The sequence below is a fragment of the Cervus elaphus genome, chromosome 1 (assembly GCF_910594005.1).
Source record: "Cervus elaphus chromosome 1, mCerEla1.1, whole genome shotgun sequence".
Taxonomy (NCBI): domain Eukaryota; kingdom Metazoa; phylum Chordata; class Mammalia; order Artiodactyla; family Cervidae; genus Cervus; species Cervus elaphus.
The window spans coordinates 41100458-41118040 of record NC_057815.1 but is presented as its reverse complement, the minus strand read 5'-3'; positions in this window follow the sequence as shown (position 1 = coordinate 41118040).

Here is a 17583-nt window from a genome sequence, read left to right as displayed (position 1 = left end):
CTTGGGTCTTACCTGGCTGCTCTCCTTTACTTACCAACTGTTTGGCCTTAGACAAGCCATCAACCCCTCTGATGTCAGTTACCTTTTCTGTAAAGTGGGAACCACATTAACACCATCCCAATGGGCCATATCTCATGTGTCTATCTATCTCTGGTATTAGGTACAGTGAACGTGCTACTTGAAGTGGGTTTTTGAATGATTGGCTGGATCAGATCTTGTGATCTCTTTAAGATGTTACTCCAGGGTTCCATGGTATCCCCACTTGTGCCAGAGTCCCCATTCCCACCTGCTGTAACCAAAGGCCCTTTAACTTCTTTCTAATGGTCACAGCATTGATGCAGCATCCATGGTTTTAGAATCCCGTCCTCAACAAGGAGACCTTCCAGGGCCTTGCACCCACACACCAGAGGACTCTGTTTTGGGGGAGATATAGTAGGAAGAATGGTGTGGTTCATGGACTAAGCCCCTGGTAGAGGCCATGGCTTGTGCTGAGGCCAAGGCCATGGAGAAGGGACCAAGAATCTGTGATGTCCCCGAAATTCATGTAGATGTCGGGCCAGGTAGGAGGAATCTTGTCAAGTGGGCTTTGAAAGGGCAAAATTCACATTGAGTTACAAAAAATGGAATCTGAGCTATCATGGATGAGATGGAAGAGAATTTGGAGTTTCCAGGCAGTGAATCTCAAGCTTTCTGGGATCAGGGAACCCTTCAGCTCTGGACTTCTATTCCTACAAAATGAGTATGTGTTCCTGTAAGCCCAAAAGTATATTAAGGGCCTTCTTGGGGCTCTTGGACCCAAGGCAAAAGACTCTACTCTGGTCTTGGCAAAAAAAAAATCTGGGGTCTTAGCAAACCAGAGGGAACAACAGGTACAGTGGGAGCCAGAGGGCCTGCCCAGGGTCACAGAACTCACCATTGGAAGAAGTTTTCTCTGAAGACCAAGGAGTGGCCCTGGGGGCAAAGGGCAAGCAGGCTGCTGCAGCAGAAACACAGGAGCTGAAGGAGAAAGGGCCCTGATGTGGCCCGTGGGGGGCAGAGGTAGAGATGGAAGCAGGATCAAGGAAGAATGCCAGTCCTTGGGATGGTGGGTGAGGCCCCAGGCAGAGCCATGAGGCTGCAGTGAGAAGGCCTCCAGAGTGGGGTGGGGAAGGCCTGGAAAGTTAACACCTGGGCTACAGTGTTCAGAGTGTAGAGGCCAGGAGTCTAGAGGGAACCAGGGAACTGAGACAAGACCATTACTTCATCTCCTCACTGGTTCACACTTCAGAGAAATGTGTGATAGGTGTGGACAGGGAGATGGACTTGGAGAGGTTGGGAACCAGATCCCCTGAGATGGAGGGGAGACACTTGTGGAGGGAAGGAGCTGGGATTCTGAGTCAAGTCTATGTGACTGCAAGCCCTGCTCTATCCACCCTACACCATCTGTACTTGGTTCTTTGTTCTTCTGTGGGGCCTCATTCTCCAGATGCCACTGTCTATCTTTCCTCTACAGTCAGCAGTCAGGTGTGTTCAGAACGATGGTCAGAGGGTTTCCTTGTCTCTAATCCATGGTCACTGGGCTTTGGGGACCCTGCTGTTATTGTGGGAGCCCAGTGGCAGTAGCTCGGTTTCTGAAAAATTGCCAGAGAAAGGATTAGAATCAGAGCTTCAGAAGGATGGCATTGCTTGGCTGAGCACATTCAAGAAACCAAATAAGAGACAGTTTTGGGTGTTGGGAAGTGTGCCAGATGGGGAGCTGGTGAACTGGGGCTTGGTGCTGGTCTGCTGGTAGCTCTCTGATAGGTCTCCGGTAAGTTACTTTCTCTCTTTAAGTCCTCTGTTTTTTAAACTGTAAATGGGATAATTATCTATTCATCCACCATCCATCTGCCTGTCCACCCATTAATGTCCCATCCATCATCCATCCATCCATCCAGGCAGCAACATCTGTTGAATGCCTGCTCTAAGATGGGTGCTATAGGCAGCAGTGGGCTTATATAGGAATGACAAGGCTGACACGGTTCTTTCCCTTGTGGATCTTAGAGTAGACCAAAGAAGAAAGACATGGGGGAAAAGAAAACCTGTCTCCCAGGTTGTTTGGAGACTAAAGTAATGAGATACTATGGGAAAGGGCTTTGTATCATGAAGCGCTTTCTTGGTAGGAGTTCTTGTTATTACAGAGGTTCAGTCCAACCAAGAGCTAGTGGAAGTGAAAATGTTAGCCGCTCAGCCATGTTCAATTCTTTGCGACCCCATGGATTGTAGCCTGTCAGATTCCTATGACCATGGAATTCTCCAAGAAAGAATACTGTAGTGGGTTGCCATTTCCTTCTCTAGAGGAACTTCTCAACCCAGGGATCGAACCCAGGTCTCCTGCATTATAGGTAGGTTCTTTACCATCTGAGCAACCAGGGAAGCCCAAGAGCTAGAGAGGCCTTCGGGTCATTGAGCCTGTGATTCAAAGTGTTTAGTCCCAAACTCCTCTGTTCCCTCCCTGTTATCCACCTCAGCTAAGCCCTGGAGCCACTCCAGCTGTGCTCTCCCTGTGGGAGGGAAAGGAAGCCTTGGTGATCAGCTGTGTCCCAGTGCTGGCAGGGGGGCATGGGGGAGAGCTGAGCTGATGGATACTGATGAGCAGCACTGAACCTTGGCCAAGCTGGAGAGGCAGATAAAGGGAGGTGTGTGTGTGTGTGTGTGTGTGTGTGTGTGTGTGTGTGTGTGTGTACAGTATGAGGGTGCTCCTGCTGAGGGTGTCATAGATTCTCCAGGAACTGGTCCTGATGTAACCCCTCTCCCATGCCACCCTTGGCTGTGTCCAGCCAGTGTCACCTGTGAATGCACAGTGGAGAGGGTAGAGCTATGGTAGAAGAAGAGGATGGTCCAGAGGGAAGACCCTTCCAACAGTGATCTTCTCCAGATTCAGGGGAGGGAGCCTCCTCACTTTCAGTGTTTTTAATACTTGAATTACAGTTGATTTACAATGTTGTGTTAGTTTCAGGTGTTCAGCCTAGTGACTCAGTATTTTTGAAAATTATACTCCCTTCAGTTCAGTTCAGTTCAGTCACTCAGTCGAGTCTGACTCTTTGTGACCCCATGAATCACAGCACACCAGGCCTCCCTGTCCATCACCAACTCCCGGAATTTACTCAAACTCATGTCCATCGAGTCCATGATGCCATCCAGCCATCTCATCCTCTGTCGTCCCCTTCTCCTCCTGCTCCCCATCCCTCCCAGCATCAGGGTCTTTTCCAATGAGTCAACTCTTCACCTGAGGTGGCCAAAGTATTGGAGTTTCAGCTTCAGCACCAGTCCTTCCAATGAACACCCAGGACTGATCTCCTTTAGGATGGACTGGTTGGATCCTTGCAGTCCAAGGGACTCTCAAGAGTCTTCTACAACACCACAGTTCAAAAGCATCAATTTTTTGGTGCTCAACTTTCTTCACAGTCCAACTCTCCTATCCATACATGACCACTGGAAAAACCATAGCGTTGACTAGACGGACCTTTGTTGGCAAAGTAATGTCTCTGCTTTTTAATATGCTATCTAGGTTGGTCATAACTTTCCTTATAGGACATTAAAAGATAATGGGTATAATTCCCTGTGTTATACAGTATATTCTTTTTGCTTATCTATTTTATATATAGCAGTTTGAATATGTTAATCCCATACCCCTGATTTGTCCCTCTCCCCTCCCCTCTTCCCTTTGGTAATCATACGTTTGTTTTCTGTATCTGTGAGTCTATTTCTGTTTTGCATATGCATTCATTTGTATTATTTTTTAGATTCCACATATAAGTGATAGCATACAGTATTTGTCTGTCTCTGTCTTACTTATTTCACTAAGCATAATATTCTGTAGGTTCATCCATGTTGCTGCAAATGGCAATATTTCATTCTTTTTTATGGCTAATAGTCCATATTGTATGTGTATATCACATCTTCTTAATCCAATTGTCTGTTGATGGAAACTTGTGTTGCTTCCATGTCTTGGCTGTAGAAATAGTGCTGCTGTGACTATTGAGGTACATATATTTTTTTGAAGTAGTGTTTTTATTTTTTCTGGGTATATACCCAGGAGTGGAATTGCTGGATCATATAGTAGCTCTATTTTTAGTTTAAGGAACCTCCATACTGTTTTCCATAGTGACTGTACCAATTTACATTCCCACCAACAGTGTAAGAGAGTTCCTTTTTTCCACATCCTCTTCCAACATTTGTTATTGGTAGACTTTTTGATGATAGCCATTCTGACAGGTGTGAGATGATGCCTCATTGTGATTTTGATTTGTTTTTCTCTAATAATTAGTGATGTTGAGCATCTTTTCACATGCCTGTTAGACATTCATATGTCTTTGGAAAATGTCTATTCAGGTCTTCTGCCCATTTTTAAAATTGGGTCCTTTTAAATTTATTTTTTATTTTTGATATTGAGTTGTATGAACTGTTTGTATATTTTAGATAGTAACACCTTGTTGGTCTCTTCATTTGAAGTTATTTTCTCCCATTCCATAGATTGTCTTTTTGTTTTGTTGATGGTTTCCTTTGCTGTGCAAAAGCTTTTAAGTGCAATTAAGTCCCATTTGTTTATTTTTACTTTTATTCTTTTGCCAAAGGACACTGAGCCAAAAAAATATTGCTACATTTTACATCAAAGAATGTTGTGCCTATCTTGTTTTCTAGTTTTGTAGCTTTAGGGCTTATATTTAGGTTTTTAAACCATTTGAGTTTGTTTTTGTGTATGGTGTGAGGAAATTTTTTTTCCCCCGGAAATGTTTTAATTTCATTGTTTTACATATGGCTGCCAGGTTTTCTCAGCACCAGTTGTTGAAGAGACTGTCTTTTCTTCATTATATATTCTTACCTCTTTGTTATAGATTAACAGACCATAGGTGTGGTGTGTAGGTTTATTTCTGGGCTGTCTATTCTGTTCTATTGATGTGTGTGTCTGCTTTTGTGCCAATACCATGTTTTGATTACTGTAGCTTTGTAGCATAGTCTGAAGTCTGGTAGGGTTATACCTCCAGCTTTGCTCTTCTTTTATCATAAAGGGTTGCTTTTGCAATTCTGGGTCTTTTGTGATTCCATATAAATTTTAGGATTATTTGTTTTAGGTCTATGAAAAATGTCATGGGTATTTTGATAGGGACTGCATTAAATCTGTAGATTGCTTTGAGTAGTATGGCCATTTTAACAATATTCTTCCAATCCACAAACACAGGATATCATTTAGTTTCTTTGAATCATCTTCAGTTTTCTTCACTAATGTTTTATAGTTTTCAGAGTATAGGTCTTTAACCTCCTTGGTTAAATATATTCCTAGGTATTTTACTCTTTTTGATGTTCAAATGGGATTTTTTTTCACTTTCTCTTTCTGATATTTCTTTATTAGTATAAAGAAACACAACAGATTTCTGTATACTTATCTTGTTACCTTGCTGAATTCATTTACTAGTTCTAATAGTTTTTGTGCGGAGACTTTAGGTTGTCTATGTCTATCATGTAATCTACAAATAGTGAGAATTTTACCTTTTTCCTTAAAACCTGGATACCTTTTACTTCTTTTTCTTGTCTGATTGCTGTAGATAGTAGTTCCAATACTATGTTCAATAGAAGCAGTGAGAGTGGCCACTATTATCTCATTCCTAAATTTAGCAGGAAGGCTTTCAGCTTTTTGGCATTGAGTACTATGATGGCTGTGGGTTTGTCATAAATGGCCTTTGTTATGTTTTGATATGTTCTCTTTATACCCACTTTGATGAGAATTTTTATCCTGAATGGATGTTATCAGATACTTTTTCTGGATCTATTGAGATAATCATGTGTCTTTCCTTTTGTTAATGTGGTGTATTACATTGATTGATTTGTGAGTGTTGAACTATCCTTGTAACCCTGGAATAAATCCAGCTTGATCATGGCGTATAATCCTTTTTATGTTTTATTGAATTCAGTTTGCTAATAATTTATATTCATCAAAGATATTGGCCTATAACTTTTTTGTAGTGTCTTTGTCTTGTTTTGGTATCAGTATAATGATGGACTTGTAGGATGAATTTGGGAGTATTCCCTCCTCTTCAATTTTTTGGAATAGTCTGAGAAGGATAGGTATTAGTTTTTCTTTATATCTTTGGTGGAATTCCCCTCTGTAACCATCTGGTCCTGGACTTTTGTTTGCTGGGAGATTTTTTGTTACAAATTCAATTTCACTTCTAGTGATTGGTCTGTTCAAACTGTCTGTTTCTTCTTGACTTAGTCTTGGCAATCTGTATATTTCTAGAAATTTTTCCATTTCTTCTAGGTTGTCCAATTTGTTGGCATATAGCTATTCATAGTATTCTCATGATTTTTGTATCTCTGTGGTATCAGTTGTTATTTCTTCTCTTTCATTTCTCATTTTGTTTATTTGGATTCTTTCTCTTTTTTTCTTAGTGGCTCTGGCTAAAGTTTTATCAGTTTTGTTTAATTTTCAAAAAACTAGCTCTTAGTTCCATTGATTTTTTTTTCTATTTTTGATCTCTATTTTATTTACTTCCTCCCTGATCTTTATTATTTCCTTCCTTCTGTTGACTTTGGGCTTTGTGTTTTCTTCTTTTTCTAATTCTTTTAGGTAATATACATGCATGCATGCTAAATTGCTTCAGTCATGTCTGACTCTGTATGATGCTAGGGACTATAGCCTGCCAGGCTCCTCTGTCCATGGGAGTCTCCAGGCAGGAGTACTGGAATGGGTTGCCATGGCCTCCTCCAGGGATCTTCCTGACCCAGGGATTGAACCCACTTTTCTTATGTCTCCTTCTTTGGCAGGCAGGTTCTTTATCACTGGTGCCACTGGGAAGCTCCCTTTAGGAGGGATAGGTTGTTTATTTTAGATTGTTTTGTTTGTTTCTTGAGGAAGGGCTGTATCACTTGGAACTGCTTTTGTTGCATCCCATAGCTTTTAGAAAGTTGTGTTTCCATTTTCATTTGTCTAAAGGTATTTTCTGATTTCCTCTTTGATTTCACCATGGACCTTTTGGTTTTTTAGTAGCATGTTGTTTAGTCTCCATGTGTTTGTTCTGTTCTCTTTTTTCTTTCAGTAGCTGATTTCTAGTTTCATACTGTTGTGGTCAGAAAAATGCTTGATGTAATTTCTTTCTGTCACTTTAAATTTGTTGAGGCTTGTTTTGTCCTAGTATATGACCTATCCTGGAGGACATTCTATGTGCACTTGAAAAGAGTGCGTATTCTGTTGTTTGGGGATGTAATGCCCTGTAGTTAACCAATTAAGTCCAATTGGTCTATTGTATCATTCATTTCACTCTCAGTGTTTTTGTCTCCAGACTTCTACTTGGGCCATACTCTCTGCAGAAAATGCCCTCCCTTTTCATCTCTGCATTCCGTCTGTCCTTCCAAACCAAAGCAGACATCTTCTCCAACACATCTGCCCTTCCTCCTAGTTGGAAGTAGTACCTTCTTCCTCTCAATGTTCATAGTACTTGGTTCATACCTCTCTTGTGACACATGTTCTGTTCTCCTTTGACTCACACATGTTGGGTGTTTCTTCTGTCTCCAGCATTCTTAGGGAGACTCCCTTCATCAATAGCACATCACACTATGCCTGACACTTAGTAAGTGCTCAATAAAGTTCACCAAAAGATGCAAGAATGTCTTTGAAGGTGTATTTTACAGATGAAGAAACTGGGGATCAGAGAGGCAAAGAGCTTTGCTGAAAGCCAAACAGCTAATGAGAAGTAGATAGAGACTTAAAAGTCAGGTTTGTTTTAAGGTAGTTTATTATTTGAGGGGACTTCTACAGACAACAGCTTCAAACATTAAAATCGTAAGTGATAAAAAATAGCCAGACCAGGCATTACCCTTGTCTTTACTAGTGGAAACTTCATCAAGAGTCCATACCTGATTGCCTACCTGTGTTTCAGAATCACAAATGTGGTCAACCCTTTCTAGAGAACAAGTTGTTAATGGTGATGACCTGGGATGACCTGGATCCCAGAGGCAAACTCACATTTATGCCTTGTTTCGTGAGGACTGTCCCTGCCCTAGTGATTGTACTGGAGGGTGTCTGTGTGAAGTCCAAGGTCCTCTCATTCCAGGCCCAGAACCCCTCCCAGCCCACCAATGTTTGGATCCATCTGCTGGTCAGACCTTCTGACTCCTGGGGCTGCCCTGGGGGGTTACCCTCTCTGGACAGTGGGTGTGTGGCAATGGGAACAGGATCTGGCAGCCAGTTCCTCGAGCTCGGCCTGGTGCGAGCCACGGGGGCTTTATCTCGCCATGAATGGTTTTCTAAATTGGTGTCAGCGGAGCAAAAAACCCAATCTGCGCCTGGAGCACGCATGACTACTATTGTAATAACCTCAGCTAATGAGAATATGATGTGGGGCTAGGCTGGGAGAGAAAACACACTTCTCATCAGCTTGTGATTAATTACTCTACATAATTTCTTAGTTGTGGTGGCCAGGGGGTGGGTGTTGCCCTCTCCTCACCTCAGCTTAACCCCATGGGCTAGGGGTCTTCTCGGGATGGTGGTGTTTCCACAGCGGCCGTGGAGGGGGAAGGCCAGGTTTCTCCCCCCACTTCTCTTCTCTCTTCTCCTCATATGCTTTCCCTGTCTTCTCTCCCGCTCCCCTCTCCAGCCCTCCTCTGTCCAGCCCCCTCTTTCCCTGCCTTCTTAACCTCTTCCTTTCTCTTTTCCCTCCCTCCTCAGCCTTTTGATGGTCTCCGTGGGTGTCTGACTGGCCCTTGGTGACAGCCCACACTGTCCCCTTGCACTTCCAGGCAGGTAGGTGGTGGCTAGTTTGTAGGTCGTGGCTGAGCTCAGATTGGATATTTCCTCCTGCTCCCCTCCCCTGTCCCTAGACCTCCCCAGTCTTACCTGAGGACCTCTTCTTGACTCACCTGCTCCTGACACAGGATCATTTCTGCCTGACTCTATGCAGTTTGGAATTGTTCTTGCCCCTCTACCACTTCACCACAGGCAGAGGCGCCTCCTGGCCTGAAGGCTCTGCCCCTTTCTCCTGGTCCCTGGCAGTTAGGTCCAGGCTGGACAGTCCCTCATGTCCTCCCACCTGGGATCTAAGTGCTCAATAGGACAGTGGCTGGAACATTTCCATTTTATTTGTTACTCAGCAAGTTTCTGTTGACCTCTACTCTATACTCAGAACTGTGCCAGGCACCATGGGGGTCTAAGAGAAAGGACAGGCGTCGTCTTGCCACCAGGCTGGGAAGCGTGTTGAGGAGGGACAGTGTGTACCCAGTGCCCAGGGAGCGAGGCAGAGAGAGGAGCCTCAGGGGAGCAAGGCTTCTCAGGCTGGAGGTTTGACAGGCTTCATGGAGGAGGGGCACTCAGATTTGGATAACAGAGGGGAGAGGACAGGAGAAGGAATTCCTCACGAGGGCATAGTGTGAGCAAAGGCCCAGAGGTAGGAATACTTGAGGCAATTTTGGAGGATGTGAATGTGGCTAGTGTATAGTTGAAGGCTGACTCTTGAACATCTCAAGATTTGGGACATATGTGATATCTGGTTGGGAATCCTGAAAGGTACTGCAGTGTGAGGCTTATCTTGTAGCAGTGGCCTGCTAAATGGATAATGGTGGGTGTATTAGTTTTACATTGCTACTGTAACAAAATACCACAAAATCAGCAGCTTAAAATAACACAGACTTATTATGTCATTGTTCTATGGGTCAGAAGTCCAGGTTGGCTTGACTGGTTTTTCTGCTCTTGGTTATACAAGAAGTCAAGGTTTCGGCTGGTTGGGCTCCTATGAGGAGGCTCTAGGAGGAATTCACTTTTAGCCTCATCAGGTGGTAGGCAGAATCCTGTTCCTTGTGGTTGTAGGACTGAGGCCCGCCCCCTCCATTCCCTTGCTGTATGTAAGCTGGGGCCACCCTTATGTCCTGGAAGCCCCGCCCTAGTTCTTGCACATGGGCCCCTGTATCTCAGAATCAGCAACAGTGTCTCAAATCCTTCTGTTCCTGGAAGCTCACTGACTTCCTCTTCTGCTGCATCTCTTGGACCATTTTCTTGCATTCTCTTTTGTTACATTTCTCTGACCTCAGCTGAGTAAAGTTTGCTGCTTTTAAGGGGTCATATGACTAGACGGGGGCCTAGCCAGATAATCCAGGATACTCTCTATTTTAAGGTTCATAACCTTAATTTTAAACATCTGCAATGTCCTTTTGCCATGTAACGTACCATTCCCAAGTTCAATAGAATAGGGCATGGGCATTTTTGGGGAGGGGGTTATTCTACCTATCCTATGGGGCAAGGCAGATTAGGTGGTTCCTGCATTAGGCCTGGTGAATGGAAATAAGGGCTGGAACCTGGCTGTAATGAGAATGGAAAGGCAGGGAGGGAGGGGACATATCATTTCAAAGGAACCTAGAGGCTGCTTGGTGATTGGTTGCATGTGTGTGGATGGTTGGGAGGAAGTGAAGGGGAAAGGAGGAGTTATTCTTTGAGATCCCCTGGAGTAGGAAATGGCAACCCACTCCCGTATTCTTGCTTGGAAAATTCCATGGGCAGAGGAGCCTGGCGGGCTACAGTCCATGGGCCTGTGAAGAGTCAGACATGACTGAGCAACTGAGCCAGCAGCCTAGGAAATAGGAGCAAGATAGTAACTTCTCGGTCACTCTAGGACTGATGGTTGTGGAGGGCAGAGGATGCATTTGTTTCCAGCAGGTGGCTTAGGAATGATAGCACCTGCCCACTTGGAAGGCCCTATGAGCAGGAGAGAACACTCACCAGAAATGTTAGATCAGGTGATACTCATTTGTGAACTTTTCCCATGAAAGCAGTGGTTGAAGGCTTGGGGAGAGGGTGGGGAAGTAGAGTGTCATGTCGAAGGGAGACAGGATAGAAAGGAAACTGGACTGGAACACTGGGGGATGACCAGACAAGAGATGGGAGGAGGAAGAAGAGCTGGAGAGGGTGAAAGAGCAGGCACAGCTGGGCAGCTGGAGAGGAAGGAGACGAGCCAGGAGAGACCCATCTGTGGGGCCAGGCGGCACTGGTGCTCCGGGCTAGAGAGGGCAGAGGGTGGGCAGTCAGTGATGGGACGATTGTGGTGATGGGGACAGCTGTTTCTTTTTTTTTTTTAAATTATTTTCTTAAGTATAGTTGATTTCCAGTACTATACTGTGTTAATTTCTGTTGTACAGCAAAGTGATTCAGTTATACACACACACACACACAGATACACACATTCTTTTTCATATTTTTTCCATTATGCTTTATCACAGGATATTGAATATAGTTCCCTGTGCTACACAGTAGAGCCTTGTTTATCCATCCTATGTATAATAGTCTGCATCTGCTAATCCCAAACTCCCAAGCCATCCCTTCCCTGCCTCCCCTCCCGCTCTGCAACCACAAGTCTGTTCTCTACGGGGGACAGGTATTTCTCAGTGAGACAGCAGGAGAGGCTCGGTGGTGTGGAGGGAGAGAGTGGGGACCCCAGCAGGCTCAGTGGGGCCCACAGGCACTGTATGTCAGCATGGAGGGAGGGGGCAAGGCCAGGAGAACAGAGCAGAGGAAGTGACTGGCACTGCTGGAGGAGAGGGAGGGGCATGATTTAGGAATGAGGTCCCCAAAGTGGCAGGGGCTGGAGTCCAGAGCTGGGGCCTTGGGTGGGCCTGGCTGGGCATGGGCTATGGGCTTCTTAGAACAGAATGTGGGGACAGAGGACAGGCCAAATAGGGCAGCAGAGGTAGCCATCTTGGGGTCCTTCTTATTTTGGGACCATCTGCTCTCCCCTGATTATCTGGTGTGTGTGTGGGGGGTGGTGGTTCTCCACAGCATAAAAGCTCCTGGAGTGAAAGGAGTCATCTGATTCCAGGGGTCCGGGGAAAGGGAGGCATAAGGGTGTCTCCCCTGCCAAAGGGTCCTTTGGGAGATGGAGAGCACCCTTGTCTCCCCGCTTCCTCTTGGCTCCATCAGCGCAGTGTCAACCCCTTGGGCCCTCCATGTGCCAAACGCCCGTGTGAATCCCAGCCTCCCTGCTACTTCTGACATTTCCAGAGCCATTGTTTGAGGCCTAATTGCCTGCCACAGCACGCTGCTCAGAGCCCCCGCCAGCCATGTCACCCGCTGGTCCGTGGGGCTGCTCAGAGCCGGCTCCTACTGTGTGCGGTGGCCGGGTGCCAACAGGCAGGCCCGGAATAAACCAGCAGCGAAGGATGGGTGCAGTCTTTGCAGGCGCCGGATGGGGGTCCTTGATGTGTGCGTGTCCATGCCAGTCTGCGCGGACCTGTGGGCCTGGGTGGTGTCCACAGCTCAGGTCTCAGTGGACTTTAGGATCGGGAGTCAGGGAGGTGGGCATAGAGGATGCAGAGGAACTGGTGTGGTGACGGAGGCTCCGGGAGGCTGGCCCACGTCCCAAGAAGGCTGGGGCAGGATGCCTGCAGATGGCTGGAGGAAGGCCTGGAGGCCCAGGGTTCAGCACCGCTTCCCTCTGCCTGAGCCCCAGTTCCCCAGACAGATCCTGGACCTGGCCTGTGCCCTGAGGCCACTGCAGGCCCCGCCCCCGCACTCCCGGACCTGTTGGGTTGCCTGCACCCCCTCCCACCCATCGAGGGAAGAGGAAATCTCGCTAGATATCCACATAAAAATAGATGTATTTCTGGATAAGCAGCGAGCCTGAAAAACGGCTGAGCCAGAGTCTGCTCCGCTGACAGAAGATCTATGTACCAAATTCCTCTTCAAAATCTATTTCTCCAGAGATTTATTCTTGACGAGCTGGGGGAAGTTCTGGGCATCAGGGCGTCTGGGCAGCTGCTGCTCCACCCTTTCCCAGCTGAGCAGTGGTCACAGTAGGCAGCAACAGCCAGCTCAGGTTGGTCAGAGCAGAAAAGTCAAGAGGGATTTGAATGGCAAAAAGGTCATTCTCATACATTACCCTGGTTGGGTCGGAAGCTGGCGTGATGCAGCGTGACACCCATCCTGGCGGGTGAGAGAATAAGTGATGGCTATATTTATGTTTCCATCTAAATGCATGGATCAAAGCAGACACTTTAATCTATTCAACAACAGCCTGAGGATTAAAAAGTTGCAGGCAAATCACACTCTTAAATTGGTAATATATTTTTGCTTGTCACTTGACAAATCATTTTAGAGAGTGACTCCAGGCCGGGTGGGGGACCTGGAGATTTGAACCTGGCTCCCTTCTGGAGAGCGGCCCCAGCACCCCCAGACAGGATCTGAGTTCCCTCACTTGCTGTGGTCCCTGTGAGTCCCCAGACAGGACTCCTGGGTGGGGGGGAGTAGTGGGGAGTATCAGGCCTAGGGTCACATCTGGAAATCTGTTTTAATCTCCAAACAGCCTAGCAGGTGGGCACTATAATGACCCCCATTTTACAGACCAGGGGGATCATATGCATGGCTTGCCTGGGGCACACAGTCGTAAGTGGGAGAGTGGAATGCAAAGCCAGAAGTCCCCACCCCAAGTCCAGTGCTCTCGTTCGCTGGAGCTGCAAGGACAGCAGAGAGCAGCAGAGACTGTTCTGCCAATTGTCTGTGTCTGCAAATTCTTAACTTCCCAGTTTCCTCGTCTGCAAATATGGGGATAATGATGGGGTTGTCCTCGAGAGTTAGTGAGATGACTGGCGGAGTAAGTGAGATGCCCTAGGAAAGACACTGATAGCCCTTTCAGCATGGTGTCTGACACGTGATGAGAAAACATGTTTGTGCTGAGCTCTGAAGGACAGGACCAGACAGGTGTATGTCTGGAGCCTGAGAAAGAAACTCACAACTATGCCTTTTGAGGAATGGTTGAAGGAACTGGGGCCCCTGAATCAGGAAGAGAGAAGGCGGCCTCCTAATGGAGGCTGGGTTGTGAAAAGAAAGGGAGATTTGCTTTGTGCCCTGTGGCCTCAAGAGGGATAGCTGGATCTCTAAGGAGACTGGTGGGTTTCAGCTAAAAGCAAGAACTTTCTAATCACCAGTGTTGGGCAAAGATGAGCTCAGGGTTCTGGGAGCTATGCAGGCTGAGGCCCTTTGAGACCTTGGTGGTGGTGATACTGTCCAGGCTCGGCATTTAGACGAGATTTCTTTAAATGTTCTTTCCAAATAGCAGAGTCTAAAATTCCATGGTAGTAGGGTTAGCTCCTGGAGAAGGAAATGGCAACCCACTCCAGTGTTCTTGCCTGGAAAATCCCAGGGACGGCGGAGCCTGGTGGGCTGCCGTCTATGGGATTGCACAGAGCCGGACATGACTGAAGCGACTTAGCAGCAGCAGCAGCAGGGTTAGCTCCCAATCATTTCCAGTAACAGGACAAGAATAGTTGGGTAGTTTACTGGGAACATATTGATTTATGCTTAGCTCAGATCCCGACTAACGTTGGGGGATGTGAGGTGGTACGGTGGTTCAGAAGTCTGCCGGGTGGCACGGGAAATGGCAAGGTGGCTGCACTCGAAGGAGGCAAAGCTGGCCTTGGGTGAAGGAGGAATTCCTGTCCTCACCAGATACTGGCCAAAGTGGTCTGAGGAACTGGGGCAGTGCCAGCCAACGGTGGGCTTGGAGCTTGGGATACTTGGGTTTCCATCTGGCTCCATTTATTAACATCTCTGTGTCCAGCCTGTCCCCTGATCTTTCCGAGCCTCAGTTTCCCCCCGTGGGAAACAGCTTTACTCCATGCTCACCTTTCAGAGATTTGGGGAAAGGGTGGCTCTCCGCTGCCTTGGCCGTGGGAGAGGGGCGCTATTCCAGGAAGGGAAAGGGTGCCTTGGGCATCCTGTGGTCTGGCTGGTCCCAGTCCTCTCCAAGTACCTGCCCAGCCGCTCCAGCAGGGGCCCCTCCCATCGGGGCCCCGCCGGCTGCAGGGCGAGTGCTCGAGCTTCCAGGTCGGGGCTCTGCGCTGGCTCGTGGCCAAATCACACCATCTGCCTGAACGGAAATGCAGCACAGGTGTGGGTTTGGGGCACAGGTAATTGCTGATGGCTGAGCTAGCTTCCCGTGTATGTTTCCCGGGCGGCGGCAGCGGCCCGCATGGTCCCCCGTTGGGCCCAAGCTCTGCGTCTTCAGCCGTTCCCGCCTGTGAGCCTCAGAACAGCTAAGCCAGGGAGGTCAGGGCATTATCGGATTCGTTTTACCAGCGTGGAAATCAAGAACCAGAGGTTAAATCTCCGGTCTAGGGTCCTGGAGCCAGTCAATAATGGGCCTGAACCAGCCCTCCAGGTCACCCGACTCTTAATTCCATTTTCCTCGCGTGACCCGTGGCGCCGTGCAGTTCAGCAAACATTTATGGAGGGCCTTGTATGGGTCAGGTGCCGCGCTGGCTGCGGGGTGCAGACTTGCTTTCTGGCTCTGTTCTTTGGAGGGTGCAATTTGAACCCTTCTGTTTGGCCCCAAGGTTCCCAGTCATATCCCACAGCCCTGCCTCAGACATGTGTCCGACACCCAGGTACCTGCGCAGGCCTGGAGGGTTCACACACCTAATAATTCGCTGGGAAGACTCCTTGGCTTGTGGTGCAAGACCCTTCTGAATCTGACCTGAGTCTACTTTTGTGCACACTCAGTTGCTTCAGTTGTATCCGACTCTGTGACCCCATCCGTGGTCTGTAGCCCACCAGGCTCCTGTGTCCATGGGCTTTTACCTGCAAGAATACTGGAGTGGGTTGCCATTTCTTCCTCCAGGGGATCTTTTGGACCTAGAGGTGGAACCTGAATCTCCTGCACTGCAGGCAGGTTCTTTACTGCTGGGCCACCTTTGTGGCTTCTTTCTTCTTCATACCCTCCTGGACCCCGGGGTCTAGCTGCCTGGGTCGACCACCCCACTGTTCTACAACTGTGCCCGGACCTCAATTCTCCTTTCCAGCCATGAACATGGCTTGTCTAAACCCACTTGTGAGTTCAGCCTGGCTCAAGTGTGACCTCCTCCCCCTCAGTCCTCTTTGATTCACCCTGATTCTTCCCCATCAACACATGATCCCTTTCCCTATGCTTAATGCCCTTTGCATTGGCCTTTGTGATGCACAAGGCTGCATAGTCTGCAGTTTCAATGTGGCTCCCCCACTCCTTCCCTGCCGGGCTGTGGGCTTCTCAGTATCTGGGTCTGGGTCTTATTAATCTGTAACCCCACCGCCGGCCCCCACGCACACACTCCAGCTTGATGCCTGTCCCACAGGAGAGGCTCAGAGACACAAAGGAGATGGTGTGTGTGAAACTGTTTCGTGAAGTACCACACGGCGCCAATCCTGCTGCTGCTGAAACTGGAAAGTGTTTAAAACCCTATGAAATAAGGAGGTTCATCTCCACAACCCCCAAATTTTAAGTTCTAGATGATTTTCAGTATCAGTTTAAAATCACAATAATAACAATAGCTTAACATTTATTGGCATTTTGTGCCTGCACTAGCTATCATTACTGTAATAGGAATATGTGTGCGGTGCTAAGTCACTTCAGTCGTGTCTGATTGTTTGCAACCCAGTACCGCAGCCCGCCAGGCTCCGCTGTCCATGGGATTCTCCAGGCAAGAGCACTGGAGTGGGTTGCCATTTCCTTCTCCAAGGGATCTTCCTGACCCAGGGATCAAACCCCTAGTCTCTTACATCTCCTGCATTGTCTATACCACTAGCACCACCTGGGAAGCCAGAAATATATACACAGGTATGTAATTTTCCCATTTCTCTATATTATATTATTTAAATGATCATTAGGGCAGTATTGAAATAATGCCACAAATATTCACATATGCTTCAAGAAATTCTCAACAAAATGTCCCCCACCCTTACCCCAAGTGACTACATGACCTCTGGCACTCAAAGGCCTCAGTAGATGCGGGCTGCGGTTGTCAGTTTTCCCCACTAGATCAGGAGCAAAGCCCTGATTAGCTCTGTGATTTTGTCCCTTTTTCTGTAAATTTGTCCCTTTTTCCTAGGAGTGCAATCAGCAGGCCTCTTCTACTTGTCTTGGGGCCAGTGGGCAATGAACCAGGGATGGGCAGCCTCTTCATAGAGCTGAACACAACAAGGAACATGCATCTCTGAGTCTGTCATCAGAATTTTTATGTCAAGACTGCACGACATGAGGATTGTTGGGTTTCTGTCCTTTTGGTGTTTATGGAGTACATAAAAAAGAACTACTCTGAGTAAATAAACAGAGAAGATTAGAGGCTTCCTCAGCGGGGGGCACCGTTTCTGAGACAACAAGCGAGGAGAGTTGTTGCTGGGGTTCTGTGATGCTGCTGAGTTGGAACCATATCTCATTTCTGAGTTGTTGCAGGAAGTTTGGACTCCTCAGCTTCTGAGTCAGTATCCAGAGGCTCTGATCTCAGTTCATGTGTATGTGCTGTGAATGTCCCCACGAGCATACAGGTGAGTGTGCATTTCTCCCTGTAAATCTGGGTCTGTGTGTGTCTAAAGGTGAGTGTGTGCACCATCTGTGCATGTGGGTGTGTGTAGAGAATGTGCATTGGGGTGAGTATGGATCTTTCTAGGGGTACAGCTTATATACTGTGGACGAATGTGCATTTGTATGCAGGGGTCTGTTTTTGAGTGTGGAAATGGTGCAGGGTGAAAGTGGGGCGTATTTGGTGTGAGCAGGTGTCTGAGTTTGTGAGCATGTGTTCACAGTGCAGTGTGGATGTGCGTTTCTCAGCATGTGCCTC